Genomic DNA, 10,296 nt, shown 5'->3' on the forward strand with positions numbered 1-10,296 from the left:
TTAGTCAACATGTCTGCCGGGTTCTTAGATCCACAAATTTTCTCAAGCATTACCAGCTTATCTTCAACAAGATAACGGATAAAGTGGTATTTTGTCTGTATGTGCTTCGACTTTGAATGAAAAGCCGAATTCTTGGCAAGAAAGATTGCACTCTGACTGTCACTGTGTAGAATGCCCATCTCCTGCTTCTTACCCAATTCTTCTAAGAAACCATGTAGCCAAATCATCTCCTTTCCAGCTTCAGTTGCTGCAACATACTCAGCTTCTGTAGTAGACAAAGTAACAATCTTCTGTAGATTTGAAGCCCATGATATAACTGTACCACCCAGAGTAAAAACAAACCCAGTAGTACTCTTTCTACTATCAATATCACCAGCAAAATCAGCATCTACATAACCCTGTAGTTTCAAACTTGCACCTGTGAAGCAAAGACATGTATCTGATGAACCCTTCAGATATCTCAGAATCCACTTGACTGCCTCCCAATGCTGCTTTCCAGGCCTACTCATGAATCTACTCACAACTCCCACTGCATGTGCAATGTCTGGCCTTGTACACACCATAGCATACATCAAGCTGCCAATAGCTGAGGCATAGGGCACCTTGCTCATGTGGTCCCTTTCTTCTTCTGTCTTCGGTGATTGTTCTTTGCTTAGTTTGAAATGACTACCCAAGGGTGTGCTCACTGGTTTGGCTTCATTCATGTTGAACCTGCTGAGAACTTTCTTCACATACTCTGACTGTGAAAGCTTCAATGTACCATTAGCCTTGTCTCTAATGATTCTCATACCAAGGATTTGCTTTGCAGCTCCCAAATCCTTCATTGCAAACTGTTTGGACAATTGCTTCTTCAGATTATTAATCTCCTCAATGCTAGACCCTGCAATAAGCATATCATCCACATACAACAGTAATATGATGTAAGAATTGTCAAAAAACTTAACATAGCAACAGTGATCAGCTTCACATCTCTTGAACCCAATTCTGTGCATAAAACTGTCAAATTTCTTGTACCACTGTCTAGGAGCTTGTTTTAGGCCATACAAGCTCTTTCTCAGTTTGCAGACTAGATTCTCTTGTCCTTGAGCAATGAACCCTTCTGGCTGAATCATGTAAAGGTCTTCCTCTAAGTCACCATGAAGGAATGCTGTCTTCACATCTAACTGCTCAAGATGTAAGTTTTCTGCATCCACCATTCCCAGTACTAGTCTGATTGTTGACATCTTCACAACTGGAGAAAATATCTCTGTGTAGTCAATGCCTTCCTTCTGCTGGAACCCTTTAACAACTAATCTGGCCTTGTAACGTTTGCTACCATCATGTTCATTCTTTATTCTGTATACCCACTTGTTGTGCAAAGCCTTCTTTCCTACTGGCAATTCAGTTAGTTCCCATGTTTGATTCCCCAACAAGGAATCCATCTCATCCTTCATGGCTAACTCCCACTTGCTTGAGTTTTCATCTTGCAATGCTTCATCATAACACTCTGGCTCACCACCATCAGTCAACAGGAGATAATTTAGAGTGGGTGAATAACGCTGTGGAGGTCTAATGTTTCTGGAAGATCTGCGGACTTCAGCTACAGGTGTACTCAGATCTACCTGTGAATTTACATTCTCCTTATCTTCTTCACCCCTTTTTTGGACAGTACCTTCAGTCAATTCATCTAAGTTGACAAACTCAGATTTCTTTTGATCTATCTCTGTAACATCTGACACTACAGTTGACCTGTCCTTGTACATAACCTGTTCATTAAATATCACATTTCTACTTCTGATGATTTTCCTGTTTTGTTCATCCCAAAACCTATAGCCAAATTTCTCATCACCATAGCCAATGAAAAAACATATTTTAGACTTTGCATCAAGTTTACTACGAGCATCAGAATCAATATGAACATAGGAAACACAACCAAAAACTTTTAAGTGTGAAAACTTTACCTCTTTACCGCTCCAAACCTCCTCAGGAAGTCTGAACTCCATGGGAACTGAAGGTCCTCGGTTTATCAGGTAAGCTGCAGTGCTAACAGCATCAGCCCAAAAAGTTTTTGGTAGTCCAGCATGCAACCTCATACTCCTAGCACGCTCATTGAGAGTTCTATTCATGCGCTCAGCCACACCATTCTGCTGTGGTGTCCCAGGAATGGTCTTCTCCATTCTAATTCCCTGTGCAGCACAATACTCACTGAACCCTCCATCTATGTACTCTCCTCCATTATCTGACCTCAAACATTTTACTTTCAAACCTGTTTCTGTCTCAACCATGGCCTTCCACTTCTTAAAGGTTTCAAATACATCTGATTTATTTTTCAGAAAATAAACCCATACCTTTCTACTTGAGTCATCAATGAAAGTGATGTAGTACCTTGAACCTCCAAGGGATGCAACCGGAGAAGGCCCCCACAAATCAGTGTGTACTAACTCCAATTTTTCAGCCTTCGGTGTTCTGCCAGTTTTCAAGAAGCTCACCTTTTTCTGCTTTCCTAAGATGCAACTTTCACACATGTCAAAATCAATGGACTTCAATTCTGGTAATTTTCCTTTTGACAGCAGCATCTTCATCCCTTTCTCACTCATGTGACCAAGTCTTCGGTGCCATAGGCTTGTATCAGTACTTGCATCAGCAACTGCAATTGTGTCTCTTGGACTTGAGGTCATGTACAGAGTACCAGTTTTCTTTCCACGAGCCAATACCCTAGCTCCCTTTGTAACCTTCCAAGTACCACCAACAAATAGTATTGCATGTCCTTCATCATCAAGTTGTCCAACAGAAATCAGATTTCTCCTTAGGTCAGGAATATGTCGAATCTTCTCCAGTAACCAAACAGACCCATTGGGCAACAATATTCGAACATCTCCCATACCCACAACATCCAAGGCTGAACCATCAGCCAAATACACCTTACCAAAATCACCTGCAACATAATTCTGTATGATTTCTCGGTGTGGAGTGGTATGAAACGAAGCTCCTGAATCCAAAACCCAATCATCAAGTGGACTGTCTACTGCAAGAAGTAATGCATCCTGTACCTCTTCTGTTACAGCATTAGCAGAATCATCTTCATTCTTCTTCTTAGGACTTTTGCATTGATTCCTAAAGTGACCTGTTTTCCCACAATTCCAGCATTGTACTTGTTGGCCTGATCTAGATTTACTTCTGTTCCGATTAGAATTTCTGGATTTTGATCTGCCCCGATTTGAATTTCTGTTATTACCTCTGCCTCTTGTCTCAAGGTTTAGGGCAGAACCAGATCCTGAGGTTTCACCTGCATCTCTCCTGCGAATTTCCTCAGCCAGAATTAAATCTCGTATATCATTGTACTTGAGTTTTTCCTTTCCTGTAGAATTGCTTACTGCCATCCTCATTGCCTCCCAACTGTTTGGCAAAGAAGCCAAAATGATCAGTGCACGGATCTCATCATCAAAGTCAATTTCTACAGACGACAATTGATTTGTGATAGTGTTAAATTCATTCAGATGTTGTGCTACTGATGCATTCTCTGCCATCTTCAGATTGAACAGTTTCTTCATCAAGTGCACCTTATTGTTTGCTGACGGCTTTTCATACATACCAGACAAAGCTTTCATCAGATCTGCTGTGGTCTTCTCCTTTACAACATTGTGTGCAACAGACCTAGACAGAGTTAACCTGATAACTCCTAGTACCTGTCTGTCAAGAAGAGCCCATTCCTCAGCCTTCATAGCCTCAGGTTTTTCTCCTAGAAGCGGTTGATGCAATTTCCTCCCATAAAGGTAATCCTCAATCTGCATCCTCCAATACGCGAAGTCTATGCCATCAAACTTTTCTATTCCAGACGCCTTTCCTGCTTCCTCTGCCATTGCTCCCACTCAAACCTAACCCTAGGCTCTGATACCAGTTGTAGGGAATTTTAACCAAAAATCCCAACCTGTGAGAAACAAAACAAATAGAGAAAACACACGTCAAAGAAAATAATCACACGCACAAGACAATATTTACGTGGTTCGGCAATTTGCCTACGTCCACGGAGTTGCAGGGATTTCACTATTATCAGGGAAAATACAATAGTGCACAAGAACACTCTCAAGAAACCCAAATCCCAATTACACCCTAGCACTCTCTCACAGAAAAAATAAGAATAGAAGTTGACTGCCTCTCTTTTCTCTATTTTCTCTCATGCGGCTTGCTCACTAGGTTAATTGGAATTTCTTTATGTTTAATCTCTACACTTTTGCCGCATATAATAAAGCATATATATATATGTTACTTTATGAAAGTCGGCACAAGTGGGATTCCTTTTTCAACTTGTATTAGGTCACTTTTATGGCCGGATTGGGCTTGGTTGGGCCTTATGGGCTTGTGGTAAAATTCAAGCCACACTAACATTATCTTATTAAATGGATTCTGTTTGGTCAATTATTTTCTTTATATATAAGGTTGAAACATGTTCTTATATATACTAGAAATTGATTTCCACAATGTCATTGGGTAATTGGTAAACAACTAATGAATTATCTAGTTTATGGGTTGAGACAATAAGGCTGAATATTTTTTTCTTTTTCCAAATGTTTCTGGAGAATTCATTTAAGTCAAAAGTATAAAATGAGATAGAGTCTAGTTGGTTTATTTAGTATAGTGTGTCTGGACATGCACAAATCCAATGGTAAATTATCTTACAGATTTTAGAATGCCCTGCTTTTCTTACTCCTTTATGTATTATTTTATGGTGGGTTATTAATGCTCAAGGCAGCATCCAAGCTTAGGAACTTTTCATTTTCTGTGGTTGGTTTTTTCTCTATTTGTCTACCTCCTAAAGCCCCTTCGGTTCTTTACTTTTTGTTGTGCAGACTCTGTATTAATATTGGGCAAAATTGCACATGTTCTTTTCTCTAATATCTCCATGTCCTTTTATTTGCTTCTTTTCTACCGAACTTTATCTCATGTTCTTTTCTCTAATGTCTCCATGTCCTTTTATTTGCTTCTTTTCTACCGAACTTTATCTCATACTTATTTGACAGGCTTTTGCATTTGGTTTCTGTATCAAGCAATACATAGACCAGGTGAAATCTGGCACTTCTTGACCATGAGTTACAATTGTTCAAGAGGGCGAATCCTGACTACAATGCACGAGGAAATGGCTTGGAGCTATTATCCATGTAAACTATCTTAATATTTTACTAAAAAAAGGTCACTAATTATCACCTTGTATGTAGTCTATGAGAAGATTTCACAGAATAATGCCTTTTTCTCAATTTCATTTTCTAAAGCTTAATGTGCACCAAAAACACCAATATGCTTTAGAGTTATAAGTTGCAAAATTAGAGGGACGACTTTTACTTTATGCATTTGATAGGCGAGAAAGAGCAATATGGCAAAGAGGGTTTTGACATCATTTGGTATTTGGTAGACAAAACTACTTGATTTGGCTTTATACATTTTTTTTAATAAGTATGCATTTTGTTTAAAAAAAAACACAAAAAGGGGCACAACCTGGTACACTAGATGTGTACAAGAGATTTAATATTCTTAATTCAATTATGTAGTTCAAATCATGTGGGAATTTCATGTTTCTAAAAAGTGTGATGAATACTTTGCCAATTTTTATTTCTCAAACTATCATAAACATCTTTCAAGAGCTTTCAATTATGTTGAATTTCTAAATTATGTGTTTCTGTATATAAAACAGAGGAGAGTGTGGCATTGAAACCAAAAGGATTTTCAAAGACGGTTCTACAAAAATCAGGCATCATCTTTCTATAGATTGAGTAATATGCCTCTCACTTCCTTAATTTAGTTTCATATCTATGATAATTTTTGTAACTAGCAGTTTTGTCTTTTCAAAAATTTGCTTGCAAAATTATTTTTGTAACTATAATATTTTTTAACTGGTGAATTCTTAATTTTGTAGTTTTCTCTTTTAGTGCAGTCTGGAGCTCATTGCTGTGTACAAGTAGGTGACTAAACGTATTTAATCTTACATTAAAAGCATGAGCATGTGACATAATCTACAAAAGTCTTTACAAATTTTTATAATTGTTTTCAGTTGATAATTTCAAGTGCAGGGAAAACTTGTGCTTGCTCCATTGATGGAGTTTGAGACTTCCACAACAAAGGACCTCTTTGGTAAGTTCTGTTATCTCTACATTAGCATGGTTTTAGTCATCCTTGAAGTGGTCTTTCAATTCTTCTTAAGGCTGCTTAGGATACCACAATATTCTAAGCCATGGCAATTACATACATGAGACTCACAAACACTGACATGAACCCGAAACTTTTATACACATGCAATGGATTCCCTTTTGTGCTGATGCTAGGTGTGTTTCATGTTCTAGTATCAGTTTCCCAATAATATTCGTTCTCTTTTGCAGTTTGGATGGAGGCCACTGTGTCGTCTTTGAAGTAAGTATGAAATATGAAGATGATCCATATCTTTGTGTATTTTGGAGATAAGGGGAAGTGAGCATTTTCTGGAAGAGACTTGAATTAGGGAGAGGGAGATTACGTCCCTGGTTGACTTCCATTCAAATGAAATACCTTGTTTTTTTACCTGAATTCTCCTATCAAATTTTGTTCCTATTGGAGAACGTTGGAATTTCCTTATAGCTGATATAGCCGCTTGGTGAAATTATCAATCAATGAAGAGTTGGTGACCAAAGCTTCGTCCTTCCATATGCCCTGTAAAAGCAAATTTTTAGAAGCCATAAGAACTTACATATTCCTTGCAGCAATTGAAGTTAAAGTTAACTGTAGGAAAAGAATTCTGGAAGAGCTCAACTTCCCTCCCCTGCCCCCCCTCTGTTTATATTGATGAGAATGCTTATGTTCTAGGGTCATATGAATTTTACTCTGCATTTAGTTAGGATGTAATGCCCTTCCTAGATTTTAGATCCTTACTACTTGAAGTATGAGTGTATTCCTTCAAAATTTCTGAAGGGTAGGTTGTCCATTGTCCCATGTATGGTTTTAGCTGGTTCACTTAAGGTCAACTTTGTGTTTAGTTATTTATTCTTATATTCAAAATATTCTTTTTTACGTATTTATTTGGCCCTAGAGCATAACATTCACAAATTTTACATATTTAAAAGCTTGATATAAACATTAGCAATTCTTCTGGTAATGTCCTACTTGCTAAGTTTATAGTATTTCTAAATCACTGATACCTTGTCTTTAGAGCAAAATTTACTTCTTTATTTTTTGTCAGATTTAAGTAGTTTTATTTCATACATCCTTGAAGAAGGCTGGAAAAATTCACAAGTGCAACTCTGAAATGTCAAATGTGTATTTCCATTATAAAAAAATAATAATAATAAATAAATAAAAATCTAATGAGAAGAGGGAAATCACCACTATACAATTCCCTCTTATTTTCCTTTGTATTTACTCTACTGCTACCATTGAGATTTAATTGTGTTGAATAATTCACTCCTTTTCGACCTTATCTTCTCGAACTTTCCATTACTTTGACGGCAAGAGCTTCTTCCTTTGCAATATTTTTACTGGAGTTGTTCAACTATTAGAATGGTTTTGTTTAACTGTTTTTGTTTTGGTCAGTATGGTCATATTTATCTCATGAAGCTCTTGTTGTTTTATTTCTTTTTCTTCATTGTTGATGACTACTACATTATGTTTTGTAGTTAAGATAGTAAGAGCCTCTATCCTCATTTTGCAGACTATTTTCCACAATGTCTTAAGGAGAGCCATTGTTTTGGATTAATAGAGTGGCAAATAGAGGTAGGCTATAATATTTTTGAGCAAAATGATAAAAGTATATCAAAATTGGTCAATATTTAATGTGATATTTTGGCTATTGTTTCCTTTGCAGATGACAGTTCCACTAAGCATACAACCCATCTCATAACTCCTTTTTCTGTGAGAGGTGAGCCTACATATTTCTTTGCGGTAAATTTGGCAATTCCTTTATATTTTTTAGTATCTGGGTTTTTTAGTTAAGATTTTAATTATCATGTCTCCTTAAAATTGTGGAGTGAAAATTTGGTTTAATGCATAATCCTATCTGTAGACTATAGGTAATTGAAGACAATAACATATTTCTCAGTCTCCTTTCTTATTGTTTGTTAGGGATGTCGGCCATTATATGGACATGTAGTTCCCCATAGAAGGGTTATCGAGTGGAGACTATACAACATTAAGCTGACGAAGGGAAATTTACATTTGTCTTGAATCTAGCTATAATAAGGAAGATATCTAAGATCACATAATGATGTCGATTGGTCAGTTTTGTCCTGTTGATGAAGTATTAGTCATCTTCAAATGTTTTGGGAGAGAAATGAGGACAATTGAGTGGATCAGGTCATTTCATCCAGAATGCTGAATTCGCAATTCTCAACATGTTGAAAATTGTTGTCTGCTAGATTTTATCAAATATATCATTTCGTCTTCAAATTTCATGATTTGGCCCATTTGGTGGTCAACTTTGTGTGAGGTTTTGGTGGATCAACTTATTGGGTTCCTTATTATAACTAGGGTGCTCTTTGTACTTGTATGGCCAATTAAGGTTTTGAATATATTTTTTTTCTTGTGGGGATGGAAACATTGGAAAGAAATTCTACTTGTCTACAAGCCTAAGAAATTTAAGCAAATCAATCATTTTTATTCTGTTTTTGGTATTTGTTTTTCAAATTCTGTGAGCTTTTGTTCCATCTAGTGAAACATCTTGCCAATGATGTTTCTAGCTATCCATCTATCTAAATTATGTTTGAAAAATTGCATAATTGCTTTTTATTCTATAAATTATTGGACACCTGACAATAGAAAGCAAAATTTGGGGTAATCAATCCTTCTAATGAACACAATTTTGTCAAAATTGATCTTGTACCAGTAGTTAGGCTGCACTGGAACCCATTTTCTTGAGAATCACTATGTATCTAGTTTGTCTTTGAGGAGTGAGCTCTGTAATTCTCACAGAATCTGGTTGAATCCTATAGAACGGTAGACGTTGGCACTTCACTAACCTCATGTGTACGTGTGTTTCAATGGGTATCAACTACCAAAGCTGCCTTGCAAGAACAACAAACTTCTCCAACTCTTCTTGGCTGCAGTTCCCAACCTTGTTTTCAAACACCGTTAAAAAATATTTCTGGGTATTTTGGCGTCTTCTGTATACTTATCGGGCCAACTGCCTATGCTCCCCTTGATGGCCGACATTGCCACTAGGTGGGAAAGACTGTCTCATTGTTTCAGCCAATCGTCAACGTCAATGGTAAATTTTACCTGGTGGGTGGGTGGGTGGGGTGTATTGATTCTGAATAGCCTTCCTGACTTTGGTGTAACCCATCTTTTTATATATAGATCTAATGAACCAAAATGGACCGTAGTATAAAATTTAATTCCTAATGTTATCCATTATTATTATTTTTTAAAATGAAATAAAATTTTAATCAAACTTTATCACCCGTAATTGTTTTTGGTTAGACATGATAGATTTGAATTTATGATGTTCCTTCAATGATAACGAATTATCAATGATAATAGATTTTAAATTGTTGAGTAAATTAAAACCCACAGTTTTTTCAATTAAAATTAAAACCCACAAATGACTCATAAATCATTACTTTTTTATTTTTTTGGTTGAAGATCACTCATAACACAAATTATATAATATTTCAAAAAGATCCTTATATTTATTTAGAAAAATTCCTAGCACGCTAAAATTGCAAATAAAAAGGAACAGAAAGAGAGAATAACACTTGTTTACTTAAATAACAATGAAATTCACAGCAGATTAGTGTAGTTGGTCTCATCAAATCACCGCTCTTTCCAAGCCCACAAAAAACGGCATGGGAGAAAAAACACCAACCCCGGTGGCCCCCATAGTTGACGAGTGGGCTGGGCCTTTTCAGTTACAGAGACTGGGCCGTTAGTCACCGTGACTTGTAAAAACTAAACACTATAATATTGACACACTCGGTTTCCCACTTCCACTTTGTAAATACTATAATATTGACACGACCCCAGCAAGAGGAAAAGCTGCTAAAGTTTTACAATAAAAAAACAACGTTTTCTTTGGGCATAATTATTGAGGTTAGCTGTTGATACTGACCAGCTAACCTCAATAATTATGTGCTTCGTTGATACTGACCAAACCACATATAACTGTTTTTTTTTTTCTTTTATTTTATGTGATTAGATGGATTGAGATCAGTAACAATAAGTACTGTAGCTGGTACAATTGGTGTGAATGACTAATATTTAAAGTTGCAATTTTAAATTTCAACCATTGAGTAAAAAAAAAAAACAGTAGAATTAATTAAAAAATAGTGTGTGAGAGAGGGAGTTAAATTGTTAATTGCATCTCAA

The 10,296-nt window shown here is 36.5% G+C and overlaps 1 protein-coding gene across 10 annotated transcripts in view; it reads left to right on the top strand.

The window, feature by feature from the left end:
* The window catches only part of LOC126724199 (putative disease resistance protein RGA4), a 142,698-nt gene extending 134,097 nt beyond the window's left edge, over positions 1-8,601 (top strand). For all 10 annotated transcript variants that reach the window (XR_007654742.1, XR_007654741.1, XR_007654743.1 and 7 more), the window contains 6 exons: positions 4,998-5,744; positions 5,888-5,929; positions 6,023-6,102; positions 6,348-7,710; positions 7,802-7,855; positions 8,059-8,601. The gene's annotated coding sequence lies outside the window, so the exon portion shown is untranslated. The remainder of the gene's footprint in view (positions 1-4,997; positions 5,745-5,887; positions 5,930-6,022; positions 6,103-6,347; positions 7,711-7,801; positions 7,856-8,058) is intronic.
* The last annotated feature ends 1,695 nt before the right edge of the window (positions 8,602-10,296 follow it).

The sequence above is a fragment of the Quercus robur genome, chromosome 4, assembly GCF_932294415.1.
Source record: "Quercus robur chromosome 4, dhQueRobu3.1, whole genome shotgun sequence".
In the NCBI taxonomy this organism is placed as follows: Eukaryota; Viridiplantae; Streptophyta; class Magnoliopsida; order Fagales; family Fagaceae; genus Quercus; species Quercus robur.